Source organism: Pleurodeles waltl, chromosome 6 (genome assembly GCF_031143425.1).
Source record: "Pleurodeles waltl isolate 20211129_DDA chromosome 6, aPleWal1.hap1.20221129, whole genome shotgun sequence".
Lineage (NCBI taxonomy): Eukaryota > Metazoa > Chordata > Amphibia > Caudata > Salamandridae > Pleurodeles > Pleurodeles waltl.
The window spans coordinates 79,902,831-79,927,921 of record NC_090445.1 but is presented as its reverse complement, the minus strand read 5'-3'; the positions used below and the strand labels follow the sequence as shown (position 1 = coordinate 79,927,921).

Below are 25,091 nucleotides of genomic sequence, written 5' to 3'. Positions count from 1 at the left end.
CATGCATCTGTCCTCTCAACCTGTCTCTGGGCACATACTTAAATGTCCAGTAGAGAACAGTGTGAACTCTCCCTGTTTCGCGAGGTGGCAGTCAGCCTCCAGAGCCATATCCGGAGGCTGCCGGAATGGCTGAGCGGTGTAAGGTGCCACATTGAAGAGCAGTATCTTCCCCAGTCCTGTGGTCAATTCCCGCTGCTGACATAAAGTAGTTTTCATACCTACTTTAATCATAACACCAGCGGGGATGAGACCTTAAACTCCTCTTTTTGAAAGGATGGGGGGGACAGGACGGACCGGAGCGGACTCCGAGCTCGCTGTAAGCAGGGGCGGCTCAGGCTAGGAAAGGGTGCAGGACAGGCTCGGCCTAGGACCGCTCCCAGCGGCGCCTCCCAGGGCAGGAAGTGCTGCGTTGTGTGGAGTCCTGTGGGAATCGTGAGGCAAACTGCATGATGTGTGTTTGTGTATTTTTAAGCCTGAGCGAAATATCTGAAAAAGGTGAGAGTTAATGTTAAACCCGAAAAGGGAGAAGCCTTTAAAAAGCATCACGCCCAATGTGGGGCTCTAACCCACGACCCTGAGATTAAGAGTCTCATGCTCTACCGACTGAACTAGCCGGCCTGTGGTGCCTATGTCATTACACACACCCTCTGTGTGTTCTTTGTGAGGAAGTAGTGTGTGGTTATCCCAGGAGGCCCCTTTGTTTCATTTTCTCTGCTGCTGACTCGACACAGGCACCTTTCTCTTTCTCAATCTCTCGCTCTACCCCAGTCTTATGTCCCCATCAGTCTCTCTGGAGCTCACTCTGGTACATACATGCATCTGTCCTCTCAACCTGTCTCTGGGCACATACTTAAATGTCCAGTAGAGAACAGTGTGAACTCTCCCTGTTTTGCGAGGTGGCAGTCAGCCTCCAGAGCCATGTTTCGGAGGCTGCCGGAATGGCCGAGCGGTATGAGGCGCCACATTCAAGAGCAGTATCTTCCCCAGTCCTGTGATCAAATACCGCTCCCAACATAAAGTAGTTTTCATACCTACTTTAATCATAACACCAGCGAGGATGAGACCTTAAAATCCTCTTTTTGAAAGGATGGTGGGGGGACAGGTCGGAGCGGAGCGGACTCCGAGCTTGCTGTAAGCACGGGCGGCTCAGGATAGGAAAGGGCGCAGGAAAGGCTTGGCCTAGGACTGCACCCAGCGGCGCCTCCCAGGGCGGGAAGTGCTGCGTTGTGTGGAGTCCTGTAGGAATCGTGAGGCAAACTGCAGGGTGTGTGTGTGTGTGTGTAGTTTTAAGCCTCAGCGAAATATCTGAAAAAGGTGAGAGTTAATGTTAAACCCGAAAATGGAGAAGCCTTTAAAAAGGAATCACACCCAACGTGGGGCTCTAACCCACGACACTGAGATTAAGAGTCTCATGCGCTACCGACTGAGCTAGCCAGGCTGCTGTGCCTATGTCATTTCACACACCCTCTGTGTGTTCTTTGTGAGGAAGTAGTGTGTGGTTATCCCAGGAGGCCCCTTTGTTTCATTTTCTCTGCTGCTGACTCGACACAGGCACCTTTCTCTTTCTCCATCTCTCGCTCTACCCCAGTCTTATGTCCCCTTCAGTCTCTCTGGAGCTCACTCTGGTACATACATGCATCTGTCCTCTCAACCTGTCTCTGGGCACATGCTTAAAGTGTGAACTCTCCCTGTTTCGCAAGGTGGCAGTCAGCCTCCAGAGACGTGTTCCGGAGGCTGCCGGAATGGCCGAGCGGTGTAAGGTGCCACATTCAAGAGCAGTATCTTTCCCAGTCCTGTGGTCAAATCCCGCTGCTGACATAAAGTCGTTTTCATACCTACTTTAATCATAACACCAGCGGGGATGATACCTTAATCTCCTCTTTTTGAAAGGATGGGGGGGGGAACAGGACGGACCGGAGCGGACTCCGAGCTCGCTCTAAGCACGGGCGGCTCAGGCTAGGAAAGGGAGCAGGAAAGGCTCGGCCTAGGACCACTCCCAGCGGTGCCTCTCAGGGCGGGAAGTGCTGCGTTGTGTGGAGTCCTGTGGGAATCGTGAGGCAAACTGCTGGATGTGTGTGTGTGTAGTTTTAAGCCTCAGCGAAATATCTGAAAAAGGTGAGTGTTAATGTTAAACCCGAAAATGGAGAAGCCTTTAAAAAGCATCATGCCCAACGTGGCACTCGAACCAACGACCCTGAGATTAAGAGTCTCATGCTCTACCGACTGAGCTAGCCGGGCTGCTGTACCTATGTCATTTCACACACCCTCTGTGTGTTCTTTGTGAGGAAGTAGTGTGTGGTTATTCCAGGAGGCCCCTTTGTTTCATTTTCTCTGCTGCTGACTCGACACAGGCACCTTTCTCTTTCTCCATCTCTCGCTCTACCCCAGTCTTATGTCCACATCAGTCTCTCTGGAGCTCACTCTGGTACATACATTCATCTGTCCTCTCAACCTGTCTCTGGGCACATACTTAAATGTCCAGTAGAGAACAGTGTGAACGCTCCCTTTTTCGCAAAGTGGCAGTCATCCTCCAGAGCTGTGTTCCCGGAGGCTTCCGGAATGGCCAAGCGTTGTAAGGTGCCACATTCAAGAGCAGTATCTTCCCCAGTCCTGTGATCAAATCCCGCTGCCGATATAAAGTACTTTTCATACCTACTTTAATCATAACACCAGCGGGGATTGAGACTTTAAACTCCTCTTTTTGAAAGGATGGGGGGGGACAGGACGGACCGGAGCGGACTCCGAGCTTGCTATAAGCAATGGTGACTCAGGCTAGGAAAGGGCGCAGGAAAGGCTCGGCCTAGGACTGCTCCCAGCGGCGCCTCCCAGGGCGGGAAGTGCTGCGTTGTGTGGAGTCCTGTGGGAATCGTGAGGCAAACTGCAGGATGTGTGTGTGTGTAGTTTTAAGCCTCAGCGAAATATCTGAAAATGGTGAGAGTTAATGTTAAACCCGAAAATGGAGAAGCCTTAAAAAAGCATCATGCCCGACGTGGGGTTGGAACCCACGACCCTGAGATTAAGAGTCTCATGCTCTACCGACTGAGCTAGCCAGGCTGCTGTGCCTATGTCATTTCACACACCCTCTGTGTGTTCTTTGTGAGGAAGTAGTGTGTGGTTATCCCAGGAGGCCCCTTTGTTTCATTTTCTCTGCTGCTGACTCGACACAGGCACCTTTCTCTTTCTCCATCTCTTGCTCTACCCCAGTCTTATGTCCCCATCAGTCTCTCTGGAGCTCACTGTGGTACATACATGCATCTGTCCTCTCAACCTGTCTCTGGGCACATACTTAAATGTCCAGTAGAGAAGATTGTGAACTCTCCCTGTTTCGCGAGGTGGCAGTCAGGCTCCAGAGCTGTGTTCCGGAGGCTGCCAGAATGGCCGAGCGGTGTAAGGCGCCACATTCAAGAGCAGTATCTTCCCCAGTCCTGTGATCAAATACCGCTGCAGACTTAAAGTAGTTTTCATACCTACTTTAATCATAACACCAGCGGGGATGAGACCTTAAACTCCTCTTTTTGATAGGATGGGGGGGGGGACAGGACGGACCGGAGCGGACTCCGAGTTCGCTGTAAGCACGGGCGGCTCAGGCTAGGAAAGGGCACAGGAAAGGCTCGGCCTAGGACCGCTCCCAGTGGCGCCTCCCAGGGCAGGAAGTGCTGCGATGTGTGGAGTCCTGTGGGAATCGTGAGGCAAACTGCAGGATGTGTGTGTGTGTAGTTTTAAGCCTCAGCGAAATATCTGAAAAAGGTGAGAGTTAATGTTAAACCCGAAAATGGAGAAGCCTTTCAAAAGCATCACGCCCAACGTGGGGCTTGAACCCACGACCCTGAGATTAAGAGTCTCATGCTCTACCGACTGAGCTAGCCGGGCTGCTGTGCCTATGTTATTTCACACACCCTCTGTGTGTTCTTTGTGAGGAAGTAGTGTGTGGTTATCCCAGGAGGCCCCTTTGTTTCATTTTCTCGGCTGCTGACTCGACACAGGCACCTTTCTCTTTCTCCATCTCTCGCTCTACCCCAGTCTTATGTCCCCATCAATCTTTCGGGAGCTCACTCTGGTACATACATGCATCTGTCCTTTCAACCTGTCTCTGGGCACATGCTTAAATGTCCAGTAGAGAACAGTGTGAACTCTCCCTGTTTCGCGAGGTGGCAGTCAGCCTCCAGAGCCGTGTTCTGGAGGCTGCCAGAATGGCCGAGCGGTGTAAGGCGCCACATTCAAGTGCAGTATCTTCCCCAGTCCCGTGGTCAAATCCTGCTGCTGACATAAAGTAGTTTTCATACCTTCTTTAATCATAACACCAGCGGGGATGAGACCGTAAAACTCCTCTTTTTAAAAGGATGGGGGTGGACAGGATGGACTGGAGCGGACTCCGAGCTTGCTGTAAGCACGGGCGGCTGAGGCTAGGAAAGGGCGCAGGAAAGGCTCGGCCTAGGACCGCTCCCAGCGGCGCCTCCCAGGGCGGGAAGTGCTGCGTTGTGTGGACTCCTGTGGTAATCGTGAGGCAAACTGCAGGATGTGTGTGTGTGTAGTTTTAAGCCTCAGCAAAATATCTGAAAAAGGTGAGAGTTAATGTTAAACTCGAAAATGGAGAAGCCTTTAAAAAGCATCATGCCCAACGTGGGGCTCGAACCCACGACCCTAAGATTAAGAGTCTTATGCGCTACCGACTGAGCTAGCCGGGCTGCTGTCCCTATCTTATTTCACACACCCTCTGTGTGTTCTTTGTGAGGCAGTAGTGTGTGGTTATCCCAGGAGGTCCCTTTGTTTCATTTTCTCTGCTGCTGACTCGACACAGGCACCTTTCTCTTTCTCCATCTCTCGCTCTACCCCAGTCTTATGTCCCCATCAGTCTTTCTGGAGCTCACTCTGGTACATACATGCATCTGTCCTCTCAACCTGTCTCTGGGCACATGCTTAAATGTCCAGTAGAGAACAGTGTGAACTCTCCCTGTTTCGCGAGGTGGCAGTCAGCCTCCAGAGCTGTGCTCCGGAGGCTGCCGGAATGGCCGAGCGGTGTAAGGTGCCACATTCAAGAGCAGTATCTTCCCCAGCCCCGTGGTCAAATCCCGCTGCTGACATAAAGTAGTTTTCATACCTACTTTAATCATAACACCAGCGGGGATGAGACCTTAAACTCCTCTTTTTGAAAGGATGGGGGGGGGGGACAGGGCGGACCGGAGCGGACTCCGAGCTCGCTGTAAGCACGGGCGGCTCAGGCTAGGAAAGGGCGCAGGAAAGGCTCGGCCTAGGACCGCTCCCAGCGGCGCCTCTCAGGGCGGGAAGTGCTGCGTTGTGTGGAGTCCTGTGGGAATCGTGAGGCAAACTGCAGGATGTGTGTGTGTGTGTAGTTTTAAGCCTCAGCGAAATATCCGAAAAAGGTGAGAGTTAATGTTAAACCCGAAAATGGAGAAGCCTTTAAAAAGCACCACGCCCAACGTGGGGCTCGAACCCACGACCTTGAGATGAAGAGTCTCATGCTCTACCGACTGAGCTAGTCGTGCTGCTGTGCCTATGTCATTTCACACACCCTCTGTGTGTTCTTTGTGAGGAAGTAGTGTGTGGTTATCCCAGGAGGCCCCTTTGTTTCATTTTCTCTGCTGCTGACTCGACACAGGCACCTTTCTCTTTCTCCATCTCTCGCTCTACACCAGTCTTATGTCCCCATCAGTCTCTCTGGAGCTCACTCTGGTACATACATGCATCTGTCCTCTCAACCTGTCTCTGGGCACATACTTAAATGTCCAGTAGAGAAGATTGTGAACTCTCCCTGTTTCGCGAGGTGGCAGTCAGCCTCCAGAGATGTATTCCGGAGGCTGCCAGAATGGCCGAGCGGTGTAAGGCGCCACATTCAAGAGCAGTATCTTCCCCAGTCCCGAGGTAAAATCCCGCTGCTGACATAAAGTAGTTTTCATACCTACTTTAATCATAACACCAGCGGGGATGAGACCTTAAACTCCTCTTTTTGAAAGGATGGGGGGGGACAGGACGGACCGGAGCGGACTCCGTGCTCGCTGTAAGCACGGGCGGCTCAGGCTAGGAAAGGGCTCAGGAAAGGCTCGGCCTAGGACCGCTCCCAGCGGCGCCTCCCAGGGCGGGAAGTGCTGCGTGGTGTGGAGTCCTGTGGCAAACTGCAGGATGTGTGTTTGTGTATTTTTAAGCCTCAGCGAAATATCTGAAAAAGGTGAGAGTTAATGTTAAACCCGAAAAGGGAGAAGCCTTTAAAAAGCATCACGCCCAACGTGGGGCTCAAACCCACGACCCTGAGATTAAGAGTCTCATGCTCTACCGACTGAGCTAGCCGGGCTGCTGTGCCTATGTCATTTCACACACCCTTTGTGTGTTCTTTGTGAGGAAGTAGTGTGTGGTTATCCCAGGTGGCCCCTTTGTTTCATTTTCTCTGCTGCTGACTCGACCCAGGCACCTTTCTCTTTCTCCATCTCTAGCTCTACCCCAGTCTTATGTCCCCATCAGTCTCTCTGGAGCTCACTCTGGTACATACATGCATCTGTCCTCTCAACCTGTCTCTGGGCACATACTTAAAGGTCCAGTAGAGAACAGTGTGAACTCTCCCTGTTTCGAGAGGTGGCAGTCAGCCTCTAGAGCCGTGTTTGGGAGGCTGCCGGAATGGCCGAGCGGTGTGAGGCGCCACATTCAAGAGCAGTATCTTCCCCAGTCCTTTGATCAAATACCGCTGCCAACATAAAGTAGTTTTCATACCTACTTTGATCATAACACCAGCGGGGATGAGACCTTAAAATCCTCTTTTTGAAAGGATGGGGGGGGGACAGGACGGAGCGGAGCGGACTCCGAGCTCTCTGTAAGCACGGGCGGCTCAGCCTAGGAAAGGGCGCAGGAAAGGCTTGGCCTAAGACTGCTCCCAGCGGCGCCTCCCAGGGCGGGAAGTGTTGCGTTGTGTGGAGTCCTGTGGGAATCGTGAGGCAAACTGCAGGGTGTGTGTGTGTGTGTGTGTGTGTGTGTGTGTGTACTTTTAAGCCTCAGCGAAATATCTGAAAAAGGTGAGAGTTAATGTTAAACCCGAAAATGGAGAAGCCTTTAGAAAGCATCACGCCCAATGTGGGGCTCGAACCCACGACCCTGAGATTAAGAGTCTCATGCGCTACCTACTGAGCTAGCCGGGCTGCTGTGCTTATGTCATTTCACACACCCTCTGTGTGTTCTTTGTGAGGAAGTAGTGTGTGGTTATCCCAGGAGGCCCCTTTGTTTCATTTTCTCTGCTGCTGACTCGACACAGGCACCTTTCTCTTTCTCCATCTCTCGCTCTACCCCAGTCTTATGTCCCCATCAGTCTTTTGGGAGCTCACTCTGGTACATACATGCATCTGTCCTTTCAACCTGTCTCTGGGCACATACTTAAATGTCCAGTAGAGAAGATTGTGAACTCTCCCTGTTTCGCGAGGTGGCAGTCAGCCTCCAAAGCTGTGTTCCGGAGGCTGCCGGAATGGCTGAGCGGTGTAAGGGGCCACATTCAAGAGCAGTATTTTCCCCAGTCCCGTGGTCAAATCCCGCTGCTGACATAAAGTAGTTTTCATACCTACTTTAATCATAATACCAGTGGGGATGAGACCTTAAACTCCTCTTTTTGAAAGGATGGGGGGGGACAGGACGGACCGGAGTGGACTCCGAGCTCGCTGTAAGCACGGGCGGCTCAGGCTAGGAAAGGGCGCAGGAAAGGCTCGGCCTAGGACCGCTCCCAGCGGCGCCTCCCAGGGCGGGAAGTGCTGCGTTGTGTTGAGTCCTGTGGGAATCCTGAGGCAAACTGCAGTATGTGTGTGTGTGTGTAGTTTTAAGCCTCAGCGAAATATCTGAAAAAGGTGAAAGTTAATGTTAAACCTGAAAATGGAGAAGCCTTTAAAAAGCATCACACCCAACATGGGACTTGAACCCACGACCATGAGATTAAGAGTCTCATGCTCTACCGACTGAGCTAGCCGGGCTGCTGTGCCTATGTCATTTCACACACCCTCTGTGTGTTCTTTGTGAGGAAGTAGTGTGTGGTTATACCAGGCGGCCCCTTTGTTTAATTTTCTCTGCTGATGACTCGACACAGGCACCTTTCTCTTTCTCCATCTCTCGCTCTACCCCAGTCTTATGTCCACATCAGTCTCTCTGGAGCTCACTCTGGTACATACATGCATCTGTTCTCTCAACCTGTCTCTGGGCACATACTTAAATGTCCAGTAGAGAACAGTGTGAACGCTCCCCGTTTCGCGAGGTGGCAGTCATCCTCCAAAGCTGTGTTCCAGAGGCTGCCGGAATGGCCGAGCGGTGTAATGCGCCACATCCAAAAGCAGTATCTTCCCCAGTCCTGTGATCAAATCCCGCTGTTGACATAAAGTAGTTTTCATACCTACTTTAATCATAACACCAGCGGGGATGAGACTTTAAACTCCTCTTTTTGAAAGGATGGGGGGGGGGGGGGGGACAGGACGGACCGAAGCGGACTCCGAGCTTGCTGTAAGAACTGGTAGCTCAGGCTAGGAAAGTGCGCAGGAAAGGCTCGGCCTAGGACAGCTCCCAGCGGCGCCTCCCAGGGCGGGAAGTGCTGCATTGTGTGGAGTCCTATGGGAATCGTGAGGCAAACTGCAGGATGTGTGTGTGTGTGTGTGTATTTTTAAGCCTCAGCGAAATAGCTGAAAAAGGTGAGAGTTAATGTTAAACCCGAAAAGGGAGAAGCCTTTAAAAAGCATCACTCCCAACATGGGGCTCAAACCGACGACCATGAGATTAAGAGTCTCATGCTCTACCAACTGAGCTAGCCGTGCTGCTGTGCCTATGACATTTCACACACCCTCTGTGTGTTCTTTCTGAGGAAGTGGTGTGTGGTTATCCCAGGAGGCCCCTTTGTTTCATTTTCTCTGCTGCTGACTCGACCCAGGCACCTTTCTCTTTCTCCATCTCTCGCTCTACCCCAGTCTTATGTCCCCATCAGTCTCTCTGGAGCTCACTCTGGTACATACATGCATCTGTCCTCTCAACCTGTCTCTGGGCACATACTTAAATGCCCAGTAGAGAACAGTGTGAACTCTCCCTGTTTCGCGAGGTGGCAGTCAACCTCCAGAGCCGTGTTTCGGAGGCTGCCGGAATGGCCGAGCGGTGTGAGGCGCCACATTCAAGAGCAGTATCTGCCCCAGTCCTGTGATCAAATACCGCTGCCAACATAAAGTAGTTTTCATACCTACTTTAATCATAACACCAGCGGGGTTGAGACCTTAAAATCCTCTTTTTGAAAGGATGGGGGGGACAGGACGGAGCGGAGCGGACTCCGAGCTCGCTGTAAGCACGGGCGGCTCAGGCTAGGAAAGGGCGCAGGAAAGGCTCGGCCTAGGACCACTCCCAGTGGCGCCTCCCAGGGCGGGAAGTGCTGCGTTGTGTGGAGTCCTGTGGGAATCGTGAGGCAAACTGCAGGATGTGTGTGTGTGTGTAGTTTTAAGCCTCAGCGAAATATCTGAAAAAGGTGAGAGTTAATGTTAAACCCGAAAATGGAGAAGCCTTTGAAAAGCATCACGCCCAACATGGGGCTCGAACCCACGACCCTGAGATTAAGAGTCTCATGCGCTACCGACTGAGCTAGCCAGGCTGCTGTCCCTATGTCATTTCACACACCCTCTGTGTGTTCTTTGTGAGGAAGTAATGTGTGGTTATCCCAGGAGGCCCCTTTGTTTTATTTTCTCTGCTGCTGACTCGACACAGGCACCTTTCTCTTTCTCCATCTCTCGCTCTACCCCAGTCTTATGTCCCCATCAGTCTCTCTGGAGCTCACTGTGGTACATACATGCATCTGTCCTCTCAACCTGTCTCTGGGCACATACTTAAATGTCCAGTAGAGAACAGTGTGAACTCTCCCTGTGTCGCGAGGTGGCAGTCAGCCTCCAGAGCCGTGTTCTGGAGGCTGCCGGAATGGCCGAGCGGTGTAAGGCGCCACATTCAAGAGCACTGTCTTCCCCAGTCCTGTGGTCAAATCCTGCTGCTGACATAAAGTAGTTTTCATACCTACTTTAATCATAACACCAGCGGGGATGAGACCTTAAACTCCTCTTTTTGAAAGGATGGGGGGTACAGGACGGAACGGAGCGGACTCCGAGCTCGCTATAAGCACGGGCGGCTCAGGCTAGGAAAGGGCGCAGGAAAGGCTCGGCCTAGGACCACTCCCAGTGGCGCCTCCCAGGGCGGGAAGTGCTGCGTTGTGTGGAGTCCTGTGGGAATCGCGAGGCAAACTGCAGGATGTGTGTGTGTGTGTAGTTTTAAGCCTCAGCGAAATATCTGAAAAAGGTGAGAGTTAATGTTAAACCCGAAAATGGAGAAGCCTTTAAAAAGCATCACACCAAACGTGGGGCTCAAACCCACGACCCTGAGATTAAGAGGCTCATGCTCTACCGACTGAGCTAGCCGGGCTGCTGTGCCTATGTTATTTCACACACCCTCTTTGTGTTCTTTGTGAGGAAGTAGTGTGTGGTTATCCCAGGAGGCCCCTTTGTTTCATTTTCTCTGCTGCTGACTCGACACAGGCACCTTTCTCTTTCTCCATCTCTCGCTCTATCCCAGTCTTATGTCCCCATCAGTCTCTCTGGAGATCACTCTGGTACATACATGCATCTGTCCTCTCAACCTGTCTCTGGGCACAAACTTAAATTTCCAGTAGAGAACAGTGTGAACTCTCCCTGTTTCGCGAGGTGGCAGTCAGCCTCCAGAGCCGTATCCGGAGGCTGCCGGAATGGCCGAGCGGTGTAAGGCGCCACATTCAAGAGCAGTATTTTCCCCAGTCCCGTGGTCAAATCCCGCTGCTGACATAAAGTAGTTTTCATACCTACTTTAATCATAACACCAGCGGGGATGAGACCTTAAACTCCTCTTTTTGAAAGGATGGGGGGGACAGGACGGAGCGGAGCGGACTCCGAGATCGCTGTAAGCACGGGCGGCTCAGGCTAGGAAAGGGTGCAGGAGAGGCTTGGCCTAGGACCGCTCCCAGCGGCGCCTCACAGGGCGGGAAGTGCTGCGTTGTGTGGAGTCCTGTGGGAATCGTGAGGCAAACTGCAGGATGTGTGTGTGTGTGTAGTTTTAAGCCTCAGCGAAATATCTGAAAAAGGTGAGAGTTAATGTTAAACCCGAAAATGGAGAAGCCTTTAAAAAGCATCACGCCCAACGTGGGGCTCAAACCCACGACCCTGAGATTAAGAGTCTCATGCGCTACGGACTGAGCTAGCCGGGCTGCTATGCCTATGTCATTTCACACACCCTCTGTGTGTTCTTTGTGAGGAAGTAGAGTGTGGTTATCCCAGGAGGCCGCTTTGTTTCATTTTCTCTGCTGCTGACTCGACACAGGCACCTTTCTCTTTCTCCATCTCTCGCTCTACCCCAGTCTTATGTCCCCATCAGTCTCTCTGGAGCTCACTGTAGTACATACATGCATCTGTCCTCTCAACCTGTCTCTGGGCACATACTTAAATGTCCAGTAGAGAACCGTGTGAACTCTCCCTGTGTCGCAAGGTGGCAGTCAGCCTCCAGAGTTGTGATCCGGAGGCTGCCGGAATGGCCGAGCGGTGTAAGGCGCCACATTCAAGAGCAGTATCTTCCCCAGTCCTGTGATGACATACTGCTGCCAACATAAAGTAGTTTTCATACCTACTTTAATCATAACACCAGCAGGAATGATACCTTAAAATCCTCTTTTTGAAAGGATGGGGGGGGACAGGACGGAGTAGAGCGGACTCCGAGCTCGCTGTAAGCACGGGCAGCTCAGGCTAGGAAAGGGCGCAGGAAAGGCTTGGCCTAGGACCGCTCCCAGCGGCTCCTCCTAGGGCGGGAAGTGCTGCGTTGTGTGGAGTCCTGTGGGAATCGTGAGGCAAACTGCAGGGTGTGTGTGTGTGTGTAGTTTTAAGCCTCAGCAAAATATCAGAAAAAGGTGTGAGTTAATGTTAAACCCGAAAATGGAGAAGCCTTTGAAAAGCATCACTCCTAACGTGGGGCTCGAACCCACAACGCTGAGATTAAGAGTCTCATGCTCTACCGACTGAGCTAGCCGGGGTTCTGTGCCTATGTCATTTCACACACCCTCTGTGTGTTCTTTGTGAGGAAGTAGTGTGTGTTTATCCCAGGAGGCCTCTTAGTTTCATTTTCTCTGCTGCTGACTCGACACAGGCACCTTTCTCTTTCTCCATCTCTCGCTGTACCCCAGTCTTATGTCCCCATCAGTCTTTCGGGAGCTTACTCTGGTACATACATGCATCTGTCCTTTCAACCTGTCTCTGGGCACATGCTTAAATGTCCAGTAGAGAACAGTGTGAACTCTCCCTGTGTCGCGAGGTGGCAGTCAGCCTCCAGAGTCGTGTTCCGGAGGCTGCCGGAATGGCTGAGCGGTGTAAGGCGTCACATTCAAGAGCAGTATCTTCCCCAGTCCCGTGGTCAAATCCTGCTGCTGACATAAAGTAGTTTTCATACCTACTTTAATCATAACACCAGCGGGGATGAGACCTTAAAGTCCTCTTTTTGAAAGGATGGGGGGGGGGGACAGGACTGACCGGAGCAGACTCCGAGCTCGCTGTAAGCACGGGCGGCTCAGGATAGGAAAGGGCGCAGGAAAGGCTCGGCCTAGGACCGCTCCCAGCGGCGCCTCCCAGGGCAGGAAGTGCTGCGTTGTGTGGAGTCCTGTGGGAATCGTAAGGCAAACTGCAGGATGTGTGTGTGTGTAGTTTTAAGCCTCAGCGAAATATCTGAAAAAGGTGAGAGTTAATGGTAAACCCGAAAATGGAGAAGCCTTTAAAAAAGCATCACGCCCAACGTGGGGCTCGAACCCACGACCCTGATATTAAGAGTCTCATGTTCTACCAACTGAGCTAGCCGGGCTGCTGTGCCTATGTCGTTTCACACACCGTCTGTGTGTTCTTTGTGAGGAAGTAGTGTGTGGTTATCCCAGGAAGCCCCTTTGTTTCATTTTCTCTGCTGCTGACTCGACACAGGCACCTTTCTCTTTCTCCATCTCTCGCTCTACCCCAGTCTTCTGTCCTCATCAGTCTCTCTGGAGCTCACTGTGGTACATACATGCATCTGTCCTCTCAACCTGTCTCTGGGCACATACTTAAATGTCCAGTAGAGAACAGTGTGAACTCTCCCTATTTCGCGAGGTGGCAGTCAGCCTCCAGAGCCGTTTTCCGGAGGCTGGCGGAATGGCTGAGCGGTGTAAGGTACCACATTCAAGAGCAGTATCTTCCCCAGTCCTGTGATCAAATCCTGCTGCCGACATAAAGTAGTTTTCATACCTACTTTAATCATAACACCAGCAGGGATGAGACCTTAAACTCCTCTTTTTGAAAGGATGGGGGGGGGGGGTCAGGACGGACCGGAGCGGACTCCGAGCTCGCTGTAAGCATGGGCGGATCAGGCTAGGAAAGGGTGCAGGAAAGGCTCGGCCTAGGACCGCTCCCAGCGGCGCCTCCCAGGGCGGGAAGTGCTGCGTTGTGTGGAGTCCTGTGGGAATCGTGAGGCAAACTGCAGGATGTGTGTGTGTGTAGTTTTAAGCCTCAGCGAAATATCTGAAAAAGGTGAGAGTTAATGTTAAACCCGAAAATGGAGAAGCCTTTAAAAAGCATCACGTCCAACGTGGGGCTCGAAACCCACGACCCTGAGATTAAGAGTCTCATGCTCTACCGACTGAGCTAGTCAGGCTGCTGTGCCCATATCATTTCACACACCCTCTGTGTGTTCTTTGTGAGGAAGTAGTGTGTGGTTATCCCAGGAGGCCCCTTTGTTTCATTTTCTCTGCTGCTGACTCAACACAGGCACCTTTCTCTTTCTCCATCTCTCGCTCTACCCCAGTCTTATGTCCCCTTCAGTCTCTCTGGAGCTCACTCTGGTACATACATGCATCTGTCCTCTCAACCTGTCTCTGGGCACATACTTAAATGTCCAGTAGAGAACAGTGTGAACTCTCCCTGTTTTGCGAGGTGGCAGTCAGCCTCCAGAGCAGTGTTTCGGAGGCTGCCGGAATGGCCGAGCGGTGTGAGGGGCCACATTCAAGAGCAGTATCTTCCCCAGTCCTGTGATCAAATACTGCTGCCAACATAAAGTAGTTTTCATACCTACTTTAATCATAACACCAGCAGGAATGATACCTTAAAATCCTCTTTTTGAAAGGATGGGGGGGGACAGGACGGAGCAGAGCGGACTCCGAGCTCGCTGTAAGCACGGGCAACTCAGGCTAGGAAAGGGCACAGGAAAGGCTTGGCCTAGGACCGCTCCCAGCGGCGCCTCCCAGGGCGGGAAGTGCTGCGTTGTGTGGAGTCCTGTGGGAATCGTGAGGCAAACTGCAGGGTGTGTGTGTGTGTGTAGTTTTAAGCCTCAGCGAAATATCTGAAAAAGGTGAGAGTTAATGTTAAACCTGAAAATGGAGAAGCCTTTAAAAAGCATCACTCGTAACGTGGGGTTCGAACCCACAACGCTGAGATTAAGAGTCTCATGCGCTACCAACTGAACTAACCAGGCTGCTGTGCCTATGTCATTTCACACACCCTCTGTGTGTTCTTTGTGAGGAAGTAGTGTGTGGTTATCCCAGGAGGCCCCTTTGTTTCATTTTCTCTGCTGCTGACTCGACACAGGCACCTTTCTCTTTCTCCATCTCTCGCTCTACCCCAGTCTTATGTCCCCATCAGTCTCTCTGGAGCTCACTGTGGTACATACATGCATCTGTCCTCTCAACCTGTCTCTGGGCACATACTTAAATGTCCAGTAGAGAACAGTGTGAACTCTCCCTGTGTCGCGAGGTGGCAGTCAGCCTCCAGAGCGGTGTTCCGTAGGCTGCCGGAATGGCCGAGCGATGTAAGGCGTCACATTCAAGAGCAGTATCTTCCCCAGTCCCGTGGTCAAATCCTGCTGCTGACATAAAGTAGTTTTCATACCTACTTTAATCATAACACCAGCGGGGATGAGACCTTAAACTCCTCTTTTTGAAAGGATGGGGGGGGGGACAGGACTGACCGGAGCGGACTCCGAGCTCGCTGTAAGCACGGGCGGCTCATGCTAGGAAAGGGCACAGGAAAGGATCGGCTTAGGACCACTCCCAGCGGCGCCTCCCAGGGCAGGAAGTGCTGCGTTGTGTGGAGTCCTGTGGGAATCGTGAGGCAAACTGCAGGATGTGTGTGTGTGTGTAGTTTTAAGCCTCAGCGAAATATCTGAAAAAGGTGAGAGTTAATGTTAAACCCGAAAATGGAGAAGCCTTTGAAAAGCATCACGCCCAACATTGGGCTCGAACCCACGACTCTGAGATTAAGAGTCTCATGCGCTACCAACTGAGCTAGCCAGGCTGCTGTCCCTATGTCATTTCACACACCCTCTGTGTGTTCTTTGTGAGGAAGTAATGTGTGGTTATCCCAGGAGGCCCCTTTGTTTTATTTTCTCTGCTGCTGACTCGACACAGGCACCTTTCTCTTTCTCCATCTCTCGCTCTACCCCAGTCTTATGTCCCCATCAGTCTCTCTGGAGCTCACTGTGGTACATACATGCATCTGTCCTCTCAACCTGTCTCTGGGCACATACTTAAATGTCCAGTAGAGAACAGTGTGAACTCTCCCTGTGTCGCGAGGTGGCAGTCAGCCTCCAGAGCCGTGTTCTGGAGGCTGCCGGAATGGCCGAGCGGTGTAAGGCGCCACATTCAAGAGCACTGTCTTCCCCAGTCCTGTGGTCAAATCCTGCTGCTGACATAAAGTAGTTTTCATACCTACTTTAATCATAACACCAGCGGGGATGAGACCTTAAACTCCTCTTTTTGAAAGGATGGGGGGTACAGGACGGAACGGAGCGGACTCCGAGCTCGCTATAAGCACGGGCGGCTCAGGCTAGGAAAGGGTGCAGGAGAGGCTTGGCCTAGGACCGCTCCCAGCGGCGCCTCACAGGGCGGGAAGTGCTGCGTTGTGTGGAGTCCTGTGGGAATCATGAGGCAAACTGCAGGATGTGTGTGTGTGTGTACTTTCAAGCCTCAGCGAAATATCTGAAAAAGGTGAGAGTTAATGTTAAACCCGAAAATGCAGAAGCATTTAAAAAGCATCACGCCCAACGTGGGGCTCAAACCCACGACCCTGAGATTAAGAGTCTCATGCGCTACCGACTGAGCTAGCCGTGCTGCAGTACATATGTCATTTCACACACCCTCTGTGTGTTCTTTGTGAGGAAGTAGTGTGTGGTTATCCCAGGAGGCCCCTTTGTTTCATTTTCTCTGCTGCTGACTCAACACAGGCACCTTTCTCTTTCTCCATCTCTCGCTCTACCCCAGTCTTATGTCCCCATCAGTCTCTCTGGAGCTCACTGTGGTACATACATGCATCTGTCCTCTCAACCTGTCTCTGGGCACATACTTAAATGTCCAGTAGAGAACAGTGTGAACTCTCCCTGTTTCGCAAGGTGGCAGTCAGCCTCCAGAGCTGTGTTTCGGAGGCTGCCGGAATGGCCGAGCGGTGTGAGGCGCCACATTCAAGAGCAGTATCTGCTCCAGTCCTGTGATCAAATACCGCTGCCAACATAAAGTAGTTTTCATACCTACTTTAATCATAACACCAGCGGGGATGAGACCTTAAAATCCTCTTTTTGAAAGGATGGGGGGGACAGGACGGAGCGGAGCGGACTCCGAGCTCGCTGTAAGCACGGGCGGCTCAGGCTAGGAAAGGGCGCAGGAAAGGCTTGGCCTAGGACCGCTCCCAGCGGCGCCTCCCAGGGCGGGAAGTGCTGCGTTGTGTGGAGTCCTGTGGGAATCGTGAGGCAAACTGCATGATGTGTGTGTGTGTGTAGTTTTAAGCCTCAGCGAAATATCTGAAAAAGGTGAGAGTTAATGTTAAACCCGAAAATGGAGAAGCCTTTGAAAAGCATCACACCCAACATGGGGCTCGAACCCACGACCCTGAGATTAAGAGTCTCATGCGCTACCGACTGAGCTAGCCAGGCTGCTGTGTCTACGTCATTTCACACACCCTCTGTGTGTTCTTTGTGAGGAAGTAGTGTGTGGTTATCCCAGGAGGCCCCTTTGTTTCATTTTCTCTGCTGCTGACTCGACACAGGCACCTTTCTCTTTCTCCATCTCTCGCTCTACCCCAGTCTTATGTCCCCATCAGTCTCTCTGGAGCTCAGTGTGGTACATACATGCATCTGTCCTCTCAACCTGTCTCTGGGCACATACTTAAATGTCCAGTAGAGAACAGTGTGAACTCTCCCTGTGTCGCGAGGTGGCAGTCAGCCTCCAGAGCCATGTTCAGGAGGCTGCCGGAATGGCCGAGCGGTGTAAGGTGCCACATTCAAGAGCAGTATCTTCCCCAGTCCCGTGATCAAATCCCGCTGCCGACATAAAGTAGTTTTCATACCTACTTTAATCATAACACCAGCGGGGATGAGACCTTAAACTCCTCTTTTTGAAAGGATGGGGGGTACAGGACGGAACGGAGCGGACTCTGAGCTCGCTGTAAGCACGGGCGGCTCAGGCTAGGAAAGGGCGCAGGAAAGGCTCGGCCTAGGACCGCTCCCAGCGGTGCCAAGTGCTGCGTTGTGTGGAGTCCTGTGGGAATCGTGAGGCAAACTGCAGGATGTGTGTGTGTGAGTAGTTTTAAGCCTCAGCGAAATATCTGAAAAAGGTGAGAGTTAATGTTAAACCCGAAAATGGAGAAGCCTTTAAAAAGCATCACGCCCAACGTGGGGCTCAAACCCACGACCCTGAGATTAAGAGTCTCATGTGCTACGGACTGAGCTAGCCGGGCTGCTATGCCTATGTCATTTCACACACCCTCTGTGTGTTCTTTGTGAGGAAGTAGAGTGTGGTTATCCCAGGAGGCCCCTTTGTTTCATTTTCTCTGCTGCTGACTCGACACAGGCACCTTTCTCTTTCTCCATCTCTCGCTCTACCCCAGTCTTATGTCCCCATCAGTCTCTCTGGAGCTCACTGTAGTACATACATGCATCTGTCCTCTCAACCTGTCTCTGGGCACATACTTAAATGTCCAGTAGAGAACCGTGTGAACTCTCCCTGTGTCGCAAGGTGGCAGTCAGCCTCCAGAGTTGTGATCCGGAGGCTGCCGGAATGGCCGAGCGGTGTAAGGCGCCACATTCAAGAGCAGTATCTTCCCCAGTCCTGTGATAAAATACTGCTGCCAACATAAAGTAGTTTTCATACCTACTTTAATCATAACACCAGCAGGAATGATACCTTAAAATCCTCTTTTTGAAAGGATGGGGGGGGGACAGGACGGAGCAGAGCGGACTCCGAGCTCGCTGTAAGCACGGGCAGCTCAGGCTAGGAAAGGGCGCAGGAAAGGCTTGGCCTAGGACCGCTCCCAGCGGCGCCTCCTAGGGCGGGAAGTGCTGCGTTGTGTGGAGTCCTGTGGGAATCGTGAGGCAAACTGCAGGGTGTGTGTGTGTGTGTAGTTTTAAGCCTCAGCAAAATATCTGAAAAAGGTGAGAGTTAATGTTAAACCCGAAAATGGAGAAGCCTTTGAAAAGCATCACTCCTAACTTGGGGCACGAACCCACAACGCTGAGATTAAGAGTCTCATGCTCTACCGACTGAGCTATCCGGGGTTCTGTGCCTATGTCATTTCACACACCCTCTGTGTGTTCTTTGTGAGGAAGTAGTGTGTGTTTATCCCAGGAGGCCTCTTAGTTTCATTTTCTCTGCTGCTGACTCGACACAGGCACCTTTCTCTTTCTCCATCTCTCGCTCTACCCCAGTCTTATGTCCCCATCAGTCTTTCGGGAGCTTACTCTGGTACATACATGCATCTGTCCTTTCAACCTGTCTCTGGGCACATGCTTAAATGTCCAGTAGAGAAAAGTGTGAACTCTCCCTGTGTCGCGAGGTGGCAGTCAGCCTCCAGAGTCGTGTTCCGGAGGCTGCCGGAATGGCTGAGCGGTGTAAGGCGTCACATTCAAGAGCAGTATCTTCCCCAGTCCCGTGGTCAAATCCTGCTGCTGACATAAAGTAGTTTTCGTACCTACTTTAATCATAACACCAGCGGGGATGAGACCTTAAACTCCTCTTTTTGAAAGGATGGGTGGGGGACAGGACTGACCGGAGCGGACTCCGAGCTCGCTGTAAGCACGGGCGGCTCAGGATAGGAAAGGGCGCAGGAAAGGCTCGGCCTAGGACCGCTCCCAGCGGCGCCTCCCAGGGCAGGAAGTGCTGCGTTGTGTGGAGTCCTGTGGGAATCGTAAGGCAAACTGCAGGATGTGTGTGTGTGTAGTTTTAAGCCTCAGCGAAATATCTGAAAAAGGTGAGAGTTAATGGTAAACCCGAAAATGGAGAAGCCTTTAAAAAAGCATCACGCCCAACGTGGGGCTCGAACCCACGACCCTGAGATTAAGAGTCTCATGCTCTACCAACTGAGCTAGCCGGGCTGCTGTGCCTATGTCGTTTCACACACCGTCTGTGTGTTCTTTGTGAGGAAGAAGTGTGTGGTTATCCCAGGAGGCCCCTTTGTTTCATTTTCTCTGCTGCTGACTCGACACAGTCACCTTTCTCTTTCTCCATCTCTCGCTCTACCCCAGTCTTCTGTCCTCATCAGTCTCTCTGGAGCTCACTGTGGTACATACATGCATCTGTCCTCTCAACCTGTCTCTGGGCATATACTTAAATGTCCAGTAGAGAACAGTGTGAACTCTCCCTATTTCGCGAGGTGGCAGTCAGCCTCCAGAGCCGTTTTCCGGAGGCTGCCGGAATGGCTGAGCGGTGTAAGGTGCCTCATTCAAGAGCAGTATCTTCCCCAGTCCTGTGATCAAATCCTGCTGCCGACATAAAGTAGTTTTCATACCTACTTTAATCATAACACCAGCAGGGATGAGACCTTAAACTCCAATTTTTGAAAGGATGGGGGGGGGGGGACAGGACGGACCGGAGCGGACTCCGAGCTCGCTGTAAGCATGGGCGGCTCAGGCTAGGAAAGGGTGCAGGAAAGGCTCGGCCTAGGACCGCTGCCAGCGGCGCCTCCCAGGGCGGGAAGTGCTGCGTTGTGTGGAGTCCTGTGGGAATCGTGAGGCAAACTGCAGGATGTGTGTGTGTGTAGTTTAAAGCCTCAGCGAAATATCTGAAAAAGGTGAGAGTTAATGTTAAACCCGAAAATGGAGAAGCCTTTAAAAAGCATCACGCCCAACATGGGGCTCGAAACCCACGACCCTGAGATTAAGAGTCTCATGCTCTACCGACTGAGCTAGTCAGGCTGCTGCGCCTATGTCATTTCACACACCCTCTGTGTGTTCTTTGTGAGGAAGTAGTGTGTGGTTATCCCAGGAGGCCCCTTTGTTTCATTTTCTCTGCTGCTGACTCAACACAGGCACCTTTCTCTTTCTCCATCTCTCGCTCTACCCCAGTCTTATGTCCCCTTCAGTCTCTCTGGAGCTCACTCTGGTACATACATGCATCTGTCCTCTCAACCTGTCTCTGGGCACATACTTAAATGTCCAGTAGAGAACAGTGTGAACTCTCCCTGTTTTGCGAGGTGGCAGTCAGCCTCCAGAGCAGTGTTTCGGAGGCTGCCGGAATGGCCGAGCGGTGTGAGGGGCCACATTCAAGAGCAGTATCTTCCCCAGTCCTGTGATCAAATACTGCTGCCAACATAAAGTAGTTTTCATACCTACTTTAATCATAACACCAGCAGGAATGATACCTTAAAATCCTCTTTTTGAAAGGATGGGGGGGGACAGGACGGAGCAGAGCGGACTCCGAGCTCGCTGTAAGCACGGGCAGCTCAGGCTAGGAAAGGGCACAGGAAAGGCTTGGCCTAGGACCGCTCCCAGCGGCGCCTCCCAGGGCGGGAAGTGCTGCGTTGTGTGGAGTCCTGTGGGAATCGTGAGGCAAACTGCAGGGTGTGTGTGTGTGTGTAGTTTTAAGCCTCAGCGAAATATCTGAAAAAGGTGAGAGTTAATGTTAAACCCGAAAATGGAGAAGCCTTTAAAAAGCATCACTCGTAACGTGGGGCTCGAACCCACAACGCTGAGATAAAGAGTCTCATGCGCTACCAACTGAGCTAGCCAGGCTGCTGTGCCTATGTCATTTCACACACCCTCTGTGTGTTCTTTGTGAGGAAGTAGTGTGTGGTTATCCCAGGAGGCCCCTTTGTTTCATTTTCTCTGCTGCTGACTCGACACAGGCACCTTTCTCTTTCTCCATCTCTCGCTCTACCCCAGTCTTATGTCCCCATCAGTCTCTCTGGAGCTCACTGTGGTACATACATGCATCTGTCCTCTCAACCTGTCTCTGGGCACATACTTAAATGTCCAGTAGAGAACAGTGTGAACTCTCCCTGTGTCGCGAGGTGGCAGTCAGCCTCCAGAGCGGTGTTCCGTAGGCTGCCGGAATGGCCGAGCGATGTAAGGCGTCACATTCAAGAGCAGTATCTTCCCCAGTCCCGTGGTCAAATCCTGCTGCTGACATAAAGTAGTTTTCATACCTACTTTAATCATAACACCAGCGGGGATGAGACCTTAAACTCCTCTTTTTGAAAGGATGGGGGGGGGGGACAGGACTGACCGGAGCGGACTCCGAGCTCGCTGTAAGCACGGGCGGCTCATGCTAGGAAAGGGCACAGGAAAGGATCGGCTTAGGACCACTCCCAGCGGCGCCTCCCAGGGCAGGAAGTGCTGCGTTGTGTGGAGTCCTGTGGGAATCGTGAGGCAAACTGCAGGATGTGTGTGTGTGTAGTTTTAAGCCTCAGCGAAATATCTGAAAAAGGTGAGAGTTAATGTTAAACCCGAAAATGGAGAAGCCTTTAAAAAGCATCACACCCAACGTCGGGCTCGAACCCACGACCCTGAGATAAAGAGTCTCAGGCTCTACCAACTGAGCTAGCCGGGCTGCTGTGCTTATATCGTTTCACACACCCTCTGTGTGTTCTTTGTGAGGAAGTAGTGTGTGGTTATCCCAGGAGGCCCCTTTGTTTCATTTTCTCTGCTGCTGACTCGACACAGGCACCTTTCTCTTTCTCCATCTTTCGCTCTACCCCAGTCTTATGTCCCCATCAGTCTCTCTGGAGCTCACTCTGGTACATACATGCATCTGTCCTCTCAACCTGTCTCTGGGCACATACTTAAATGTCGAGTATAGAACAGTGTGAACTCTCCCTGTTTCGCGAGGTGGCAGTCAGCCTCCAGAGCCGTGTTCTGGAGGCTGCCGGAATGGCCGAGCGGTGTAAGGCGCCACATTCAAGAGCAGTATCTTCCCCAGTCCCGTGGTCAAATTCCTCTGCTGAAATAAAGTAGTTTTCATACCTACTTTAATCATAACACCAGCGGGGATGAGACCTTAAACTCCTCTTTTTGAAAGTATGGGGTGGGGGACAGGACGGACCGGAGCGGACTCAGAGCTCGCTGTAAGCACGGGCGGCTCAGGCTAGGAAAGGGCGCAGGAAAGGCTCGGCCTAGGACCGCTCCCAGCGGCGCCTCCCAGGGCGGGAAGTGCTGCGTTGTGTGGAGTCCTGTGGGAATCGTGAGGCAAACTGCAGGATGTGTGTGTGTGTGTAGTTTTAAGCCTCAGCGAAATATCTGAAAAAGGTGAGAGTTAATGTTAAACCCGAAAATGGAGAAGCCTTTAAAAAGCATCACGCCCAACATGGGGCTCGAACCCACGACCCTGAGATAAAGAGTCTCATGTGCTACCGACTGAGCTAGCCAGGCTGCTGTGCTTATCTTATTTCACACACCCTCTGTGTGTTCTTTGTGAGGCAGTAGTGTGTGGTTATCCCAGGAGGCCCCTTTGTTTCATTTTCTCTGCTGCTGACTCGACACAGGCACCTTTCTCTTTCTCCATCTCTCGCTCTACCCCAGTGTTATGTCCCCATCAGTCTTTCTGGAGCTCACCCTGGTACATACATGCATCTGTCCTCTCAACCTGTCTCTGGGCACATGCTTAAATGTCCAGTAGAGAACAGTGTGAACTCTCCCTGTTTCGCGAGGTGGCAGTCAGCCTCCAGAGCCGTGTTCCGGAGGCTGCCGGAATGGCCGAGCGGTGTAGCGTGCCACATTCAAAAGCAGTATCTTCCCCAGTCCCGTGGCCAAATCCCGCTGCTGACATAAAGTAGTTTTCATACCTACTTTAATCATAACACCAGTGGGGATGAGACCTTAAACTCCTCTTTTTGAAAGGATGGGGGGGGACAGGGTGGACCGGAGCGGACTCCGACCTCGCTGTAAGCACGGGCGGCTCAGGCTAGGAAAGGGCGCAGGAAAGGCTCGGCCTAGGACCGCTCCCAGCGGCGCCTCTCAGGGCGAGAAATGCTGCGTTGTGTGAAGTCCTGTGGGAATCGTGAGGCAAACTGCAGGATGTGTGTGTGTGTAGTTTTAAGTCTCAGCGAAATATCTGAAAAAGGTGAGAGTTAATGTTAAACACGAAAATGGAGAAGCCTTTAAAAAGCGTCACGCCCAACGTGGGGCTTGAACCCACAACCCTGAGATTAAGAGTCTCATGCTTTACCGACTGAGCTAGCCGGGGTTCTGTGCCTATGTCATTTCACACACCCTCTGTGTGTTCTTTGTGAGGAAGTAGTGTGTGTTTATCCCAGGAGGCCTCTTAGTTTCATTTTCTCTGCTGCTGACTCGACACAGGCACCTCTCTCTTTCTCCATCTCTCGCTCTACCCCAGTCTTATGTCCCCATCAGTCTTTCGGGAGCTTACTCTGGTACATACATGCATCTGTGCTTTCAACCTGTCTCTGGGCACATGCTTAAATGTCCAGTAGAGAACAGTGTGAACTCTCCCTGTTTCGCGAGATGGCAGTCAGCCTCCAGAGCCGTGTTCCGGAGGCTGCCGGAATGGCCGAGCGGTGTAAGGTGCCACATTCAAGAGCAGTATCTTCCCCAGTCCCGTAGCCAAATCCCGCTGCTGACATAAAGTAGTTTTCATACCTACTTTAATCATAACACCAGCGGGGATGAGACCTTAAACTCCTCTTTTTGAAAGGATGGGGGTGGACAGGACGGACCGGAGCGGACTCCGACCTCGCTGTAAGCACGGGCGGCTTAGGCTAGGAAAGGGCGCAGGAAAGGTTCGGCCTAGGACCGCTCCCAGCGGCGCCTCTCAGGGCGGGAAGTGCTGCGTTGTGTGGAGTCCTGTGGGAATCGTGAGGCAAACTGCAGGATGTGTGTGTGTGTAGTTTTAAGCCTCAGCGAAATATCTGAAAAAGGTGAGAGTTAATGTTAAACCCGAAAATGGAGAAGCCTTTAAAAAGCATCACGCCCAACGTGGGGCTCGAACCCACGACCCTGAGATTAAGAGTCTCATGCTCTACCGACTGAGCTAGTCGAGCTGCTGTGCTTGTGACATTTCACACAACCTCTGTGTGTTCTTTGTGAGGAAGTAGTGTGTGGTTATCCCAGGAGGCCCCTTTGTTTCATTTTCTCTGCTGCTGACTCGACACAGGCACCTTTCTCTTTCTCCATCTCTCGCTCTACCCCAGTCTTATGTCCCCATCAGTCTCTCTGGAGCTCACTGTGGTACATACATGCATCTGTCCTCTCAACCTGTCTCTGGGCACATACTTAAATGTCCAGTAGAGAACAGTGTGAACTCTCGCTGTTTCGCGAGGTGCAGTCAGCCTCCAGAGCCGTGTTCTGGAGGCTGCCGGAATGGCCGAGCGGTGTAAGGCGCCACATTCAAGAGCAGTATCTTCCCCAGTCCCGTGGTCAAATTCCGCTGCTGACATAAAGTAGTTTTCATACCTATTTTAATCATAACACCAGCGGGATGAGACCTTAAAGTCCTCTTTTTGAAAGGATGGGGGGCGGACAGGACGGACCGGAGCAGACTCCGAGCTCGCTGTAAGCACAGGCGGCTCAGGCTAGGAAAGGGCTCAGGAAAGGCTCAGCCTAGGACCGCTCCCAGCGGCGCCTCCCAGGGCGGGAAGTGCTGCGTTGTGTGGAGTCCTGTGGGAATCGTGAGGCAAACTGCAGGATGTGTGTGTGTGTAGTTTTAAGCCTCAGCGAAATATCTGAAAAAGGTGAGAGTTAATGTTAAACCCGAAAATGGAGAAGCCTTTAAAAAGCATCACGCCCAACGTGGGGCTCGAACCCACTGTGTGAGAAAGTAGCCTCTTTCTAGCCTTGTTACCCCCACTTTT

General features: G+C 52.0%; 4 non-coding genes across 4 annotated transcripts; all 4 read right to left on the bottom strand.

Annotated features, from left to right (window-relative positions):
* Window positions 1-3,797: 3,797 nt before the first annotated feature.
* TRNAK-CUU (transfer RNA lysine (anticodon CUU)) lies at window positions 3,798-3,870 on the bottom strand. Its single transcript has one exon. It is a non-coding gene; the product is annotated as a tRNA-Lys (tRNA).
* Window positions 3,871-6,234: 2,364 nt separating this feature from the next.
* On the bottom strand, window positions 6,235-6,307 carry TRNAK-CUU (transfer RNA lysine (anticodon CUU)). Its single transcript has one exon. It is a non-coding gene; the product is annotated as a tRNA-Lys (tRNA).
* Window positions 6,308-19,310: 13,003 nt separating this feature from the next.
* Window positions 19,311-19,383, bottom strand: TRNAK-CUU (transfer RNA lysine (anticodon CUU)). Its single transcript has one exon. It is a non-coding gene; the product is annotated as a tRNA-Lys (tRNA).
* Window positions 19,384-24,208: 4,825 nt separating this feature from the next.
* On the bottom strand, window positions 24,209-24,281 carry TRNAK-CUU (transfer RNA lysine (anticodon CUU)). The gene has a single exon. It is a non-coding gene; the product is annotated as a tRNA-Lys (tRNA).
* Between the last annotated feature and the right edge of the window lie 810 nt (window positions 24,282-25,091).